Genomic DNA, 13,037 nt, shown 5'->3' with positions numbered 1-13,037 from the left:
ATTACTTTTGAGTTTTGGTAAATGATAATTTGATTATTAATTTTACCGTAACATTTGATGGTATGGGAAGTCTTAACGGGATAATGTGTTCAGTCGCGCGTGAATGGGGGAACATAAACATGAGTTGGCAACGTCGCAGGTTTCTACCCTCCCCCTCCCGCATTTCCAAGCGTATATGCGTATCTACGCATCTACGCCATGCATATAATATACATCGTGAGTATAAACTTCAAGACTAATGTTCCTTTCCTTATGTACCGGAATAAATGTCATAAAAATGACAGATTTTCGTCACCTGCGTCCGGCGTGAGGTATAACTGATTAAAGTCATTAAATACATCATCTTTAATCCATCTTCGTCTTGGCAGAAAAAGGAAATTCAGCAGCAACTTAAATGTATTTAAGTTGCGACCATGAAATACATCAACCGCCCAAGTTACTTTAATGTGTTACTAATATTGCCTTAGCGGTAGATAAGTGAATAACCCGGTCACTGTTTTCAACTTCAACAATTCTAGTGACGGATGTAATTTCATTATTTCAGTAAGTCGAAGTAAATTTTTCCACTCTATTTTTTATCATATATATATATATATATATATATATATATATATATATATATATATATATATATATATATATATACACACACACACACACACACACACACACAAAACTGCCTCCCTAAAAGTAATATGCGTTGCTTTACGCCATTGATAATGTGTGTACGTATCTACGCCATTGATAGTGAATACGTACTACATTATATTGAACACCTTGCAAAAAGGATAGATATTTTTTCGAGTGTTTATTAAGTATTGTAAAACAAAAAAATTTTGTGCCGAATTTTTGACTTGCCGCCATTTTCTCATAAATTTGCGTCTATTTCTTGGCCGATCGAACTGTGCGAAAAGGTTCGTTCTGGCCTCAAAAGTTTTCGATCGTAGTCAAATCAAAATACATAATCGTGATTATAAAAATTTCTCAAATAAAATATATACCATAGTTTGATACGAATATTAGTGTATTTAGACGTAAGTTGTATTATATATCCTTCCAGAATAGTGTAGTTCAAGTTTATTAAATTAACTTTGATAATGTTATAAATACCTCATTTGTTAAGTTTCCATAGCCAAATGTGGGTTCATTTTTGACTCGTGTGTGACCTGAAGATCCTTCCAATGTCTTCATGGCCGCCTTATTATCGCCTCCTCTGAGGACAATCCAGTGCAAACAAGAGGTCAATGGATGAACGAGGCCCTTGCACCGTTGTGGTCAGGTGGTGAGCTAAAGTTCACGTTGGCGTGGGTTCGATTCCCGGCCACGTGGTGGTGGTAGTGACATGGTCCACCATGTCAGCCACCCATGTCCACTAACACGGCATTCATGAAGGACGCCGCCATTATTGACCTAACCTAGCCTAGCCTAGCAAGACTAACCTAGCCTAGCCTAGGAAGATTAACCTTACCTAACCTAAGCCTAGCCCTAGCCAGACTAACCTAACCTAGCCAGACTAACCTAACCTAACCTAACCTAACCTAACCTAGCCGAGCAGGATTAATGTAACCTAGCCGGACTAACCTAACAGCCTAGCCTAGCCAGACTAACCTAACCTAGCAAGTCTAACCTAGCCAGACTAACCTAACAGCCTAGCCTAGCCATACTAACCTAACCTAGCAAGTCTAACCTAGCCAGACTAACCTAACAGCCTAGCCTAGCCAGACTAACCTAACCTAGCAAGTCTAACCTAGTCAGACTAACCTAACAGCCTAGCCTAGCCAGACTAACCTAACCTAACCTAACCTAACCTAACCTAACCTAACCTAGCCGAGCAGGATTAATGTAACCTAGCCGGACTAACCTAACAGCCTAGCCTAGCCAGACTAACCTAACCTAGCAAGTCTAACCTAGCCAGACTAACCTAACAGCCTAGCCTAGCCATACTAACCTAACCTAGCAAGTCTAACCTAGCCAGACTAACCTAACAGCCTAGCCTAGCCAGACTAACCTAACCTAGCAAGTCTAACCTAGTCAGACTAACCTAACAGCCTAGCCTAGCCAGACTAACCTAACCTAGCAAGTCTAACCTAGCCAGACTAACCTAACAGCCTAGCCTAGCCAGACTAACCTAACCTAGCAAGTCTAACCTAGTCAGACTAACCTAACAGCCTAGCCTAGCCAGACTAACCTAACCTAACCTAACCTAGCCAGACTAACCTAACATCCTAGCCTTGGTTAGATGTCCCATGTGGTTATAACCCCGGAAGATATAGTGATGCTGGGGTTAGATTAGGGTAGGGAACCTCATCCAAAATGTCTTTATTTTTTTTATCTTATCTTTCAGGAATATATGAACGCCAACTACATCATACATACATAAATACATACATACATACATACATACATACATACATACATACATACATACATACATGATACAGGTTGTGGCCGCTGCTTGTTACAACCCAACCACGCAAATATGAACCTAACAACTCTCGTAATGGCTGGGGTTATGAAAATGTTATAGCCTCAGTAACAGCAGTTGTAAGGCTTCAAATATCGATGAGTGGCTTCAAATATCATGAATCCTTGGCTTCAAATATCGATGAGTGGCTTCCAATATCATGAATCCTTGGCTTCAAATATCGAGCCATAGCGAATATTGATCGAGCGATATTCGGCCATGGAAGGCGGGTACCAATATATCTCTAATATCACCACATCTATGTCATGTCAATGCCTATAATCTAAGCAATATTCTATACAGCTTTGCAAACAATATCCAACCATTGCAATATCTACTATAGTCATGTGACATGACAACTCATGATAGAGTGATATTGTATAATATTCATGTTGATTTTATAATACCATGATTATAATATGTTTCTATAAGGCTATAAGGATATTTCATGGAGGCTATACTTAAATTAATCCTTCAATTTCACCCTTTTTATTTATCATTTTCATGATAATTTGGATGATTAAATATTCATTTATGGTCATTTGTGAACCACTTCATAAGTATTTTAATATTCGTTTATGTTAATGTGTGAACCACTTCATAAGTATTTTAATATTCATTTATGTTAATGTGTGAACCACTTCATAAGTATTTTAATATTCGTTTATGTTAATGTGTGAACCACTTCATAAGTATTTTAATATTCATTTATGTTAATGTGTGAACCACTTCATAAGTATTTTAATATTCGTTTATGTTAATGTCTGAACCACTTCATAAGTCATTATAGGTTCCTTAAAATTATTAATACCATTACCAAACTAATTGAATAAGATTACATTATTTCTTACTTACTTGAAAGATTGGACTTGATAAATATTTCGTTTCAAATCCATAATTGACATTATTTGAGCCTCTTTTTTTATTTAAAAGTTGACGTTGAAAGATGGATTTCCAGGTAAACAATAGTAAATGATATTTTCATTTCTTCCATTATTCCATTATCACAGTCAGCCATTGGTCTGTTGGTGTCTGGACTCCATATTATTATAATAATTACCATGCATGCACCGTCATTCACCACAAACTACATTGTTGTGTAGAGAATAGACATATATATTTTATAATGACTTTAATAAATGGGATGTATTAGAGAAGGTATTTGGCCATGGGGTACCCACACCTTATTTTTTTTCGTTATGGCTGCTCAAACTATAAAATATTTTGAGACCACATTAATGGCCCAATTATGTCGTCCCAAATAGATGTGGTTCATGTAAGTAGATGGTATAATATGTCGACCGATTATATAAATGGCGTGATTTCTCATTAGCTCATTCTTAAGAATTTTGATGAATTTTTGCAAAAGTTTACTTAAGTTTTATATGGAGAGATCATGACAGAATTGCCTTTGTAGATGTGATGGTTAGCAGAGAGAAATAGGCAGTCTAAATTATCTGTAAATTAGAAATAGATTTCAGCTCATGTATTCATTTCATCTCAAATTCATGAAGTTCAGGGAAAGTGATCAGTTTTGGCCTTGGCTGTTCTCAAGGGCATATTAAGGGCACACAGGAACTGTCACCCTTAAATATATTAATGAACCAATAAAGATGTAACATAAAGACATATTTGATGTTCTTCAACATATAAATAGCATATTTGATATCAGAATTATTTAGATATTCCTTCATCTTTCAAGGGACAAATGGAGTCTTTCCCAAAACCTTGAAAATTGAATTTTGCATTTTAATATACCAAGTCCACAAGGGTTTTGTATTTGTAGATTATTAACAAACCTGAAAAGTATAGTGTATATATATGTCATCTTGAGAAAATAAGATGTGTATAAACTAGTAATATATGAAGGATATGGAATAAAATAGATATAAGAGTAGAGTGTTATATATATATATATATATATATATATATATATACACGGACCGATCACGGCAGTTTATAATATAAAGAAGTGGAAAAAAATAAATATATTTCATTAAAGGTAGAACTGTTTCATTAAGGGAAACAAGTAGTGCAAAGTTCTTAAATTTCGCCTGTGAAAGGAAGGAATAAATGAATTTAAAAAATTTAGAAGAAAAGTAATTATATAACAGGATTTGATTATTCTTTTTTGTGTTGTTTAGGCTAGGATATACAATATGCTCTGAGATCAAGTGCTAGGATATAACATTATACTGTAGATCAAAAGCTAGGATATACGGTATGCTGTAGATCAAAAGCTAGGATATACGGTATGCTATAGATCAAAAGCTAGGATATACGGTATGCTATAGATCAAAAGCTAGGATATACGGCATGTTATAGATCTAAAGCTAGGATATACGGTATGCTATAGATCAAAAGCTAGGATATACGGTATGCTATAGATCAAAAGCTAGGATATACGGTATGCTATAGATCAATAGCTAGGATATACAGTATACTTTAGATCAAAAGCTAGGATATATGGCATGCTCGAGTGCCAGGATATACATATATATATACTCTAGATCCAATGCTTTATATTAAGATTATAATTAATACCCAAGATAGAGAGCCACACACACACACACACACCACGAGCTGTTATATTGCTGTGGATAAATTTGATTATGAAATGTATAGATCTTTGCCATCTTTATAATACATCCTAATTATTAAATGCACGAAGTTCAATACACGCCCTAACGTATTTATCAATTGTGGTGATAAACAACTGTAATTATAATGCATTTATCAACTGTGGTGCTAAGCAACAACTGTAATTATAATGCATTTATCAACTCTGGTGCTAAGCAACTGTAATCATCTTGCATTTATCAACTGTAATGCTATAAACAGATGTAATTATCTTTATCGAACCAGTTTAATGGTTTTTGAAATTGGTTTTCATAGTAATTATCGGTAAATTGGTTTTGTTTGCCATGTAAGGTGACATAAAAATTGGTAATAAGGGTTTGTGGGACGATGCCACTTCATCAACTCTTGTCTTTATAGAAGATTGATCATTTGGTATTGTTAATTAAACACAAGACTCAGGAATGATGTGTTGGTGCTAGTCATTAATAACTAAATTGTCCACATAATATTTCCACAGTCTACCTGTAATTAATAACTAAATTATCCACATAATATTTCCACGTTCTACATGTAATTAATAACTAAATTATCCACAGAATATTTCCACAGTGTATGAATGATTAATAACTAAATTGTCCAAAAAATATTTCCACAGTCGACGAATAATTAATAACTAAATTGTCCACACAATAATTAATAACTAAATTGTCCTCACAATATTACCACAGTCATTAATTCTAATCGTCTTCCAGTCCACTGGTTTTTTTCTTCATTAACCAAACATCACCATTTTGATTATTATTTTTTTTTGGATAAGTTCTAAGTACAGAACAAATGGTTCATGGTAGAAATAACCTTCCAATTGACACCAATCAACTAGTCATCCTGTTCTCAAAAACGAACTATATGTAGTTAATGAAGTTGGGCTGGTTTGACGTAATGGTAGGCTACCCACTATGGTGATTACACATCATATCTATCGCCGATAGATGATGTTCTTGACTCGCAAGACGTCTTCCCACATGATTATTTAGATGATTAATATATATATAAAAAGCCTGCATGAAGGAATTCTTTTAAGTCCTGGAGATATTAAATTGGGTTTCCGAACAAGGTGTTGGATCACCAAAATCAATAATTTAGATAAGACTCGTCTAGAAGGCACTGATTTATAAACACACACACACACACACACACACACACACACACTTGGTCAATGTAGTTTTCACCATCACTTACCACACAGTTAATGGTCAAACAAGGGGGGGGGGGCTTGGAGGTGTGTTATAATGGTTCAAACACCACAACAACCACCACTACACTGGCTGGACAATGTTTCTGGGCCAACTAGTGGCTCTGGCGAAGAGCAAGCCACTATATTACCTCCCCCCCCCCCCCCACATGCGCGCATTTGAACGCCAAACGTTTTTATCCTCAAATAAGACATATTCATCAGTTTAACGGGTATGTAATTTACGACCATAATGGGATTGTTATGCAGCGGGGGATTGTTTGTGTGTGTGTGTGTGACCCAAGGCCTAAATTGAGCAAGGAATGAGGCAGTTGGAAATGTTTGATTTATTGGAGAATCTCTCAAACGTTTCTAACGAAGCCGGTACGTTTCAAACGTAGCGGCCCACCTTTCTCGAACAGCAACACGGAACTTTGGAATACGTTGCTAGCTTAAACCTCCTTTGCTAAGGTAAAATGTCTCCACCTATACTCACCTCTATACTCAAAGATAGAATACCTTTGTGTTACTTTAAGTCTAGTTTGTGGTATATACTGTGTCTCCACACACTATGGTTACAGACCTGGGTGGTCATTAACCATCGGTTTCTGGCTGGTGAATGAGGTCACCATTTTGTGCTATGAAGACCCCACAGCATTTCAGAAATTGTTGACGTCATTAAAGCAATCTTATGATACACACATACACACACATTTCCCCTTTAAGCTCTGCTCTCTTAATAAAGTCACGTCTTTGGTGTCTGACCCCCATATCTTACATCCCTTGCCCCATATATATATATATATATATATATATATATATATATATATATATATATATATATATATATATATATATATAATTCCTATGAGTCCACGGGGGAAAATGAAACAGGATAAGTTGCCAAGTGCACTTTCGTGTCATAATCACATCATCAGGGGAGACACAAGAGATAAATATAACAGTCACTTGATATACAACCAAGAGACGTAGCTAGGACGCCATTTGGCAAACAAGCGATTGTCCAAGACTGTGGACACGACACGTTAAAAGAAAAAAAAAGTAATTGTTCTATTGGCTGTCTATCATCTATGGAATACTAATTGGCATAAGACATAGATGTTAAAGAACACTATGTACTCTTATGTAGGTACAATGTTACATCTGTAACTTAAAGAGTAAATGTAATTACTAATGCATTAACTAAACCTACGTGTGATAGACTGATTGTAGGTATAATAACTTCGAGAAATAGACTGTAAACTTGAACATGGTGTAACTGCTTGTCAGCGCAGACTTGGGAGTTACGTAACGTTCACTCCAGTGTACGTATTGTCATAGGTACATGTATAGGTCGTGTATAATTCCTCCTGCCAGACGTTTAAGGTGAGTTTTCTCATACAGAATTGATTGGGTCAAACTCATATTTGCCTTAGTTTGAAAAGGAATGCACCACACTTGTGTTTTCTGCTGGTTCTTAAGGTAATATTGCTGTAAAAGTAATTTTTTATTTTCTTTACCGTGGCTGTTGCTATAGATTTGCATATTCATTTCAGACCATTGTAAATATTTGATCAGCATATATATATATATATATATATATATATATATATATATATATATATATATATATATATATATATGTATGTATGTATATAGTGATTATAACGAACATTAAATAAAAGCCTTGGTGGCTTCCATTTCTCCAGATGTTAAATGATATAAATGTCTAAGACATGATTCATAATGAGGGTTTTGCCATGTAAGGAATTGGATACGCTTTGTATCTATTCCAGGGTATTGGTCGAGTGCATAGGTTCGAATCCTGGTTACGGCAATCGGTCCACAGTCAACCCAGCTGTTCATCCACTCCTAGGGGTGGGTTGATGAATTGGGTACCTGGCTCAGAATATATATATATATATATATATATATATATATATAGACTGGTAAGGATATTCAGTGTATGTATGACTCATGGTGAGGTGCCTGAGGATTGGCGGAATGCGTGCATAGTGCCATTGTACAAAGGCAAAGGGGATAAGAGTGAGTGCTCAAATTACAGAGGTATAAGTTTGTTGAGTATTCCTGGTAAATTATATGGGAGGGTATTGATTGAGAGGGTGAAGGCATGTACAGAGCATCAGATTGGGGAAGAGCAGTGTGGTTTCAGAAGTGGTAGAGGATGTGTGGATCAGGTGTTTGCTTTGAAGAATGTATGTGAGAAATACTTAGAAAAGCAAATGGATTTGTATGTAGCATTTATGGATCTGGAGAAGGCATATGATAGAGTTGATAGAGATGCTCTGTGGAAGGTATTAAGAATATATGTTGTGGGAGGCAAGTTGTTAGAAGCAGTGAAAAGTTTTTATCGAGGGTGTAAGGCATGTGTACGTGTAGGAAGAGAGGAAAGTGATTGGTTCTCAGTGAATGTAGGTTTGCGGCAGGGGTGTGTGATGTCTCCTTGGTTGTTTACTTTGTATATGGATGGGGTTCTTAGGGAGGTGAATGCAAGAGTTTTGGAAAGAGGGGCAAGTATGCAGTCTCAGTTAACATAAAAAAAAAAAATTAGAATATAATTTCAAACTGAAGTTGTCGAATTTTCATTCATTTAAGTGGCCGGCCTAGTGTGTGTGAGCAATGAATGGGATGACACAAGTTAAGAAACAGCCTTGCTTAACCCTCACATGGGGGGAGAGAGAGAAGGGGCCAGTTAATCCATCATTACGTAACCGGAAGAGAAAATAGATTATATGGAATCGAATTAGAAGGAATATGTCACCATATCCTGACCATGTTTCATGTTGGGGGATCTAGCTTGGTAATATTATGATGTGGGTGGCAGCAATTTCCAGCTAATAATAATTTTTGACTTTTTTTTGTTTTGTTTACTGTATGTATAGATAAGTTACTCCCTTACTAGCTTTATATATTTTTATGGTGTATTTATAGATAAAGGGATTCCCTCACTAGCGTTTTTTTTTTTTTGTTAGTGTAATTATGAATAAGGTGTTTCCTAACGTGTTATTTATGATGTATTTATAAATAAGGTATTTCATTACTAGCATTACTCCATCCTATTAGTGGTTTGAAGTGGCTCTCTGGGGCCCAGTTTTGATAGAGATTAAACATCATGTGAAATAACATTTTGATATACGTAAAAGCTGAAGCTAACAGACATAGTAACACTAATTGTAATATTGTTTATTATGTTTTTTTTCAGTGACAAACAAATTTTTTTTTGGATCTCAGTATTTTTTGATATAGTCTATGACACCCTTTCAGTATTTCTTAATATTTCAGTATTTTTTGATTTTTCATTATATATAGTTCTTGATATATAGCCTATGGTAACTTTGATATAGCCTGTGGATAACTTGAACATAATCTATGATAACTGTAATACAGTCTATGCAAGCTTTTTTGATATAGACGAATGCAAACCTTTTTGATATAAACTATGCAAGTATGTCTGAGTGATTAGTGTATGCCATAGATTTTACCAGTATTCCTCACTTTCATGACGATAGATTGATGTAGAATATATAGAAGCTAAGATTTTATAGGTTATAGATTATTCATATCGTGTTTGCCTCTCTCTCTCTCTCTCTCTCTCTCTCTCTCTCTCTCTCTCTCTCTCTCTCTCTCATATATATATATATATATATATATATATATATATATATATATATATATATATATATATATATATATCAATTGCAAAGCAAATCTAGTTCCACTGATTTGTATTCTCTAAATATAATCAAAGGCATTTCACAAGTCCTGTCACCTCAGTTTAAGAATCATTAGTCTAATTATTATTATTATTAGTCTAATTATTGTAGTTATTACTGCAGATCTTAGTGGCTATCTATCAGAGCCAAACTACTCATTCAGATGTATCTATTAGAGTGAATATATTATTGTTCACAGAATATGTGTTCAATTCTTGCATTACTGAAAGGAATTGTTATTAGTTATGTAAATGTTTGGTTAATAGGTTATTAATGCCAGACGACCTGCTTTTACTACACAACGCTTGAATTGCCTCGTTATGGTTGTTAATTAGCTAAACCTCGAATAGTAATTGGGGATTTTTATGGTAAAATCAAATTAGGAAAAAATTTCTAACGTATTGCCTTTTCTCGTAGTTCGCCTTTTGAATGGCTTATTAAGTGGGTAATGATAGAACAATCTGTTATAGAACCACCCTGTTAAGTCGTGTTTATTTATTTTTAAACATGATACAAACAAATATTGATGATAATTGCAATTTTTAGACATTTTCTCAACAAGTCTAGATTTGGTATCGCAAGATTTTAATGATGGTTCGTGACTTGGCATGAGCAACTACTTAATTGCCCTAGACTGCCAATAGAGGCTTATAATTGCCCGTGGTCGTTGAGTAATACAGGCTGATTAAGGAGGGAGGGATCTAGTGAATCATGTAAGTTGGGTAATGAGTAAATTGGCATGTGCAGTCCAGGGTATGGCGTCTGTGTGTGTGTGTGTGTGTGTGTGTGTGTGTGAATTGCTTCCATGTATATTACAGTGAAGTGAACGTTTGTAATTTGCTGTATCTATTTTGTATCCTACAGTGGATGCTATTTTGTTGTCTTGTTTATATCCATATTTTTCTGATCCTGTCACCCACATATCAGCGATTTTCTTTGCTTCGTATTTCCCAGCATATTGTTGCCACATAGATATATATTTATTTATTTATTTATTTGTTTATTTATACCTTTTGGAAAGGGGGGGGGGAGGGGGGAGAATAAGCCAGTGGTTCACGATGGTCGACTAAATCGATTAGTTTTTATCCTCTTGACTTGCACATCAGACCCGCCATGACACATCAAGTGATGAACCCGCTTATTTTTTTTTTCTTTTTTAAAGTCTTTGGTTTGTGTAATCCTCACGTGAGGTCTCTGACGTAAACCCAGTATTTGGAAGAGATTTTACTCGAATTAGCTTCTGGTGGACAGTGTTCAATTGGTCCACGGTCACCATGTCATGCTCAAAAAGTATAGGTAATGTGTATGTGGTGTATATACTAATGTGTATGTTGTGTATATACATTAATGGTGTTTCTTGAATTACTGTTATTAGAATTTATATTATACCAGGCAACTGCTCGTACATGATGCCATGATTGGACGCAGACGCAAGAAACATTTCTCAGATCTCCCATCACCACGGTGTAAATCTCATGTGTTAGAAAATATGTATGACTTAAGGCAAGAAATATATATATATATATATATATATATATATATATATATATATATATATATATATATATATATGTTAGTGAATACGTTTTGGAAAAAAAGAATATGTGCCTTTTTCATGTTCGTCTTTCCGCTCCTAAAGCATGACGTGTATTGAAAACGGGGTGCTTTTCTTGTAGTGTACTTTAAGTAAAATAGCCACTACATCTACTTACAAAATGTACTAATGTGTGGCTTCTATAGATTTTTTATACATCTGTAAAAAGAGCGTTTCATATGGCCAAATTCGTCATTCCATTCGTACCAATACGTAAAAGCAGTTTTAAACGTAAGTAAGCGACGTAAAAAGCAGTTTTAAACAAGTAAACTGCGTATAAGCATATTTAAACGTAAGTAAAGTCCGTAAAAGCAATTTTAAACGTAAGTTAAGTACGTTAATGCAGTTTTAAATGTAAGTAAAGTCCGTAAAAGCAATATTCAACGTAAGTAAAGTCCGTAAAAGCAATTTTGAATGTAAGTAAAGTCCGTAAAAGCAATTATAAACGTAAGTAAAGTCCGTAAAAGCAATTTTAAACGTAAGTAAAGTCCGTAAAAGCAATTTTAAACGTAAGTAAAGTACTCAAAAGCAATTTTCAACGTAGGTAAAGTCCGTAAAAGCAATTGTAAAGTAAGTAAAGTCCGTAAAAGCAATTTTCAACGTAGGTAAAGTCCGTAAAAGCAATTGTAAATGTAAGTAAAGTCCGTAAAAGCAATTTTAAACGTAAGTAAAGTCCGTAAAAGCAATTTTAAACGTAAGTAAAGGACTCAAAAGCAATTTTCAACGTAGGTAAAGTCCGTAAAAGTAATTGTAAACGTAAGTAAAGTCCGTAAAAGCAACTTTTAATATAAGTAAAGTCCGTAAAAGCAATTTTAAACGTAAGTAAAGTACTCAAAAGCAATTTTCAACGTAAGTAAACCATACTTTACATTCGACTTTGGTGTGTATGACTTCTAATATCTTAGAGCGCTTAGAGTAACATTTGAATATATGATTTTTTTTGTCATTTATTAGTTTAAGATGACTTTATAGCTAAAGCGCCCTTGGTTGATAGATTTAGCGCCCTTGGTTGATGGGCGTAGTGCCCTTGGTTGATAGTTCTAGCGCCCTTGGTTGATAGATTTAGCGCCTTTGGTTGATAGCTCTAGCGCCCTAGGTTAATAGATTTAGCGCCCTTGGTTGATAGCTCTAGCGCCCTTGGTTGATAGCTCTAGCGCCCTTGGTTGATAGGTTTCGCGCCTGTGGTTGATAGATTTAGCGCCCTTGGTTGATAGCTCTAGCGCCCTTGGTTGATAAATTTAGCGCCTTTGGTTGATAGATTTAGCGCCCTTGGTTGATAGCTCTAGCGCCCTTGGTTGATAGCTCTAGCGCCCTTGGTTGATAGCTCTAGCGCCTTTGGTTGATAGATTTAGCGCCCTTGGTTGATAGCTCTAGCGCCCTTGGTTGATAGCTCTAGCGCCTTTGGTTGATAGATTTAGCGCCTTTGGTTGATAG

The sequence above is a fragment of the Panulirus ornatus genome, chromosome 45 (genome assembly GCF_036320965.1).
Source record: "Panulirus ornatus isolate Po-2019 chromosome 45, ASM3632096v1, whole genome shotgun sequence".
Taxonomy (NCBI): Eukaryota; Metazoa; Arthropoda; class Malacostraca; order Decapoda; family Palinuridae; genus Panulirus; species Panulirus ornatus.
This window is presented reverse-complemented; position numbering follows the sequence as displayed.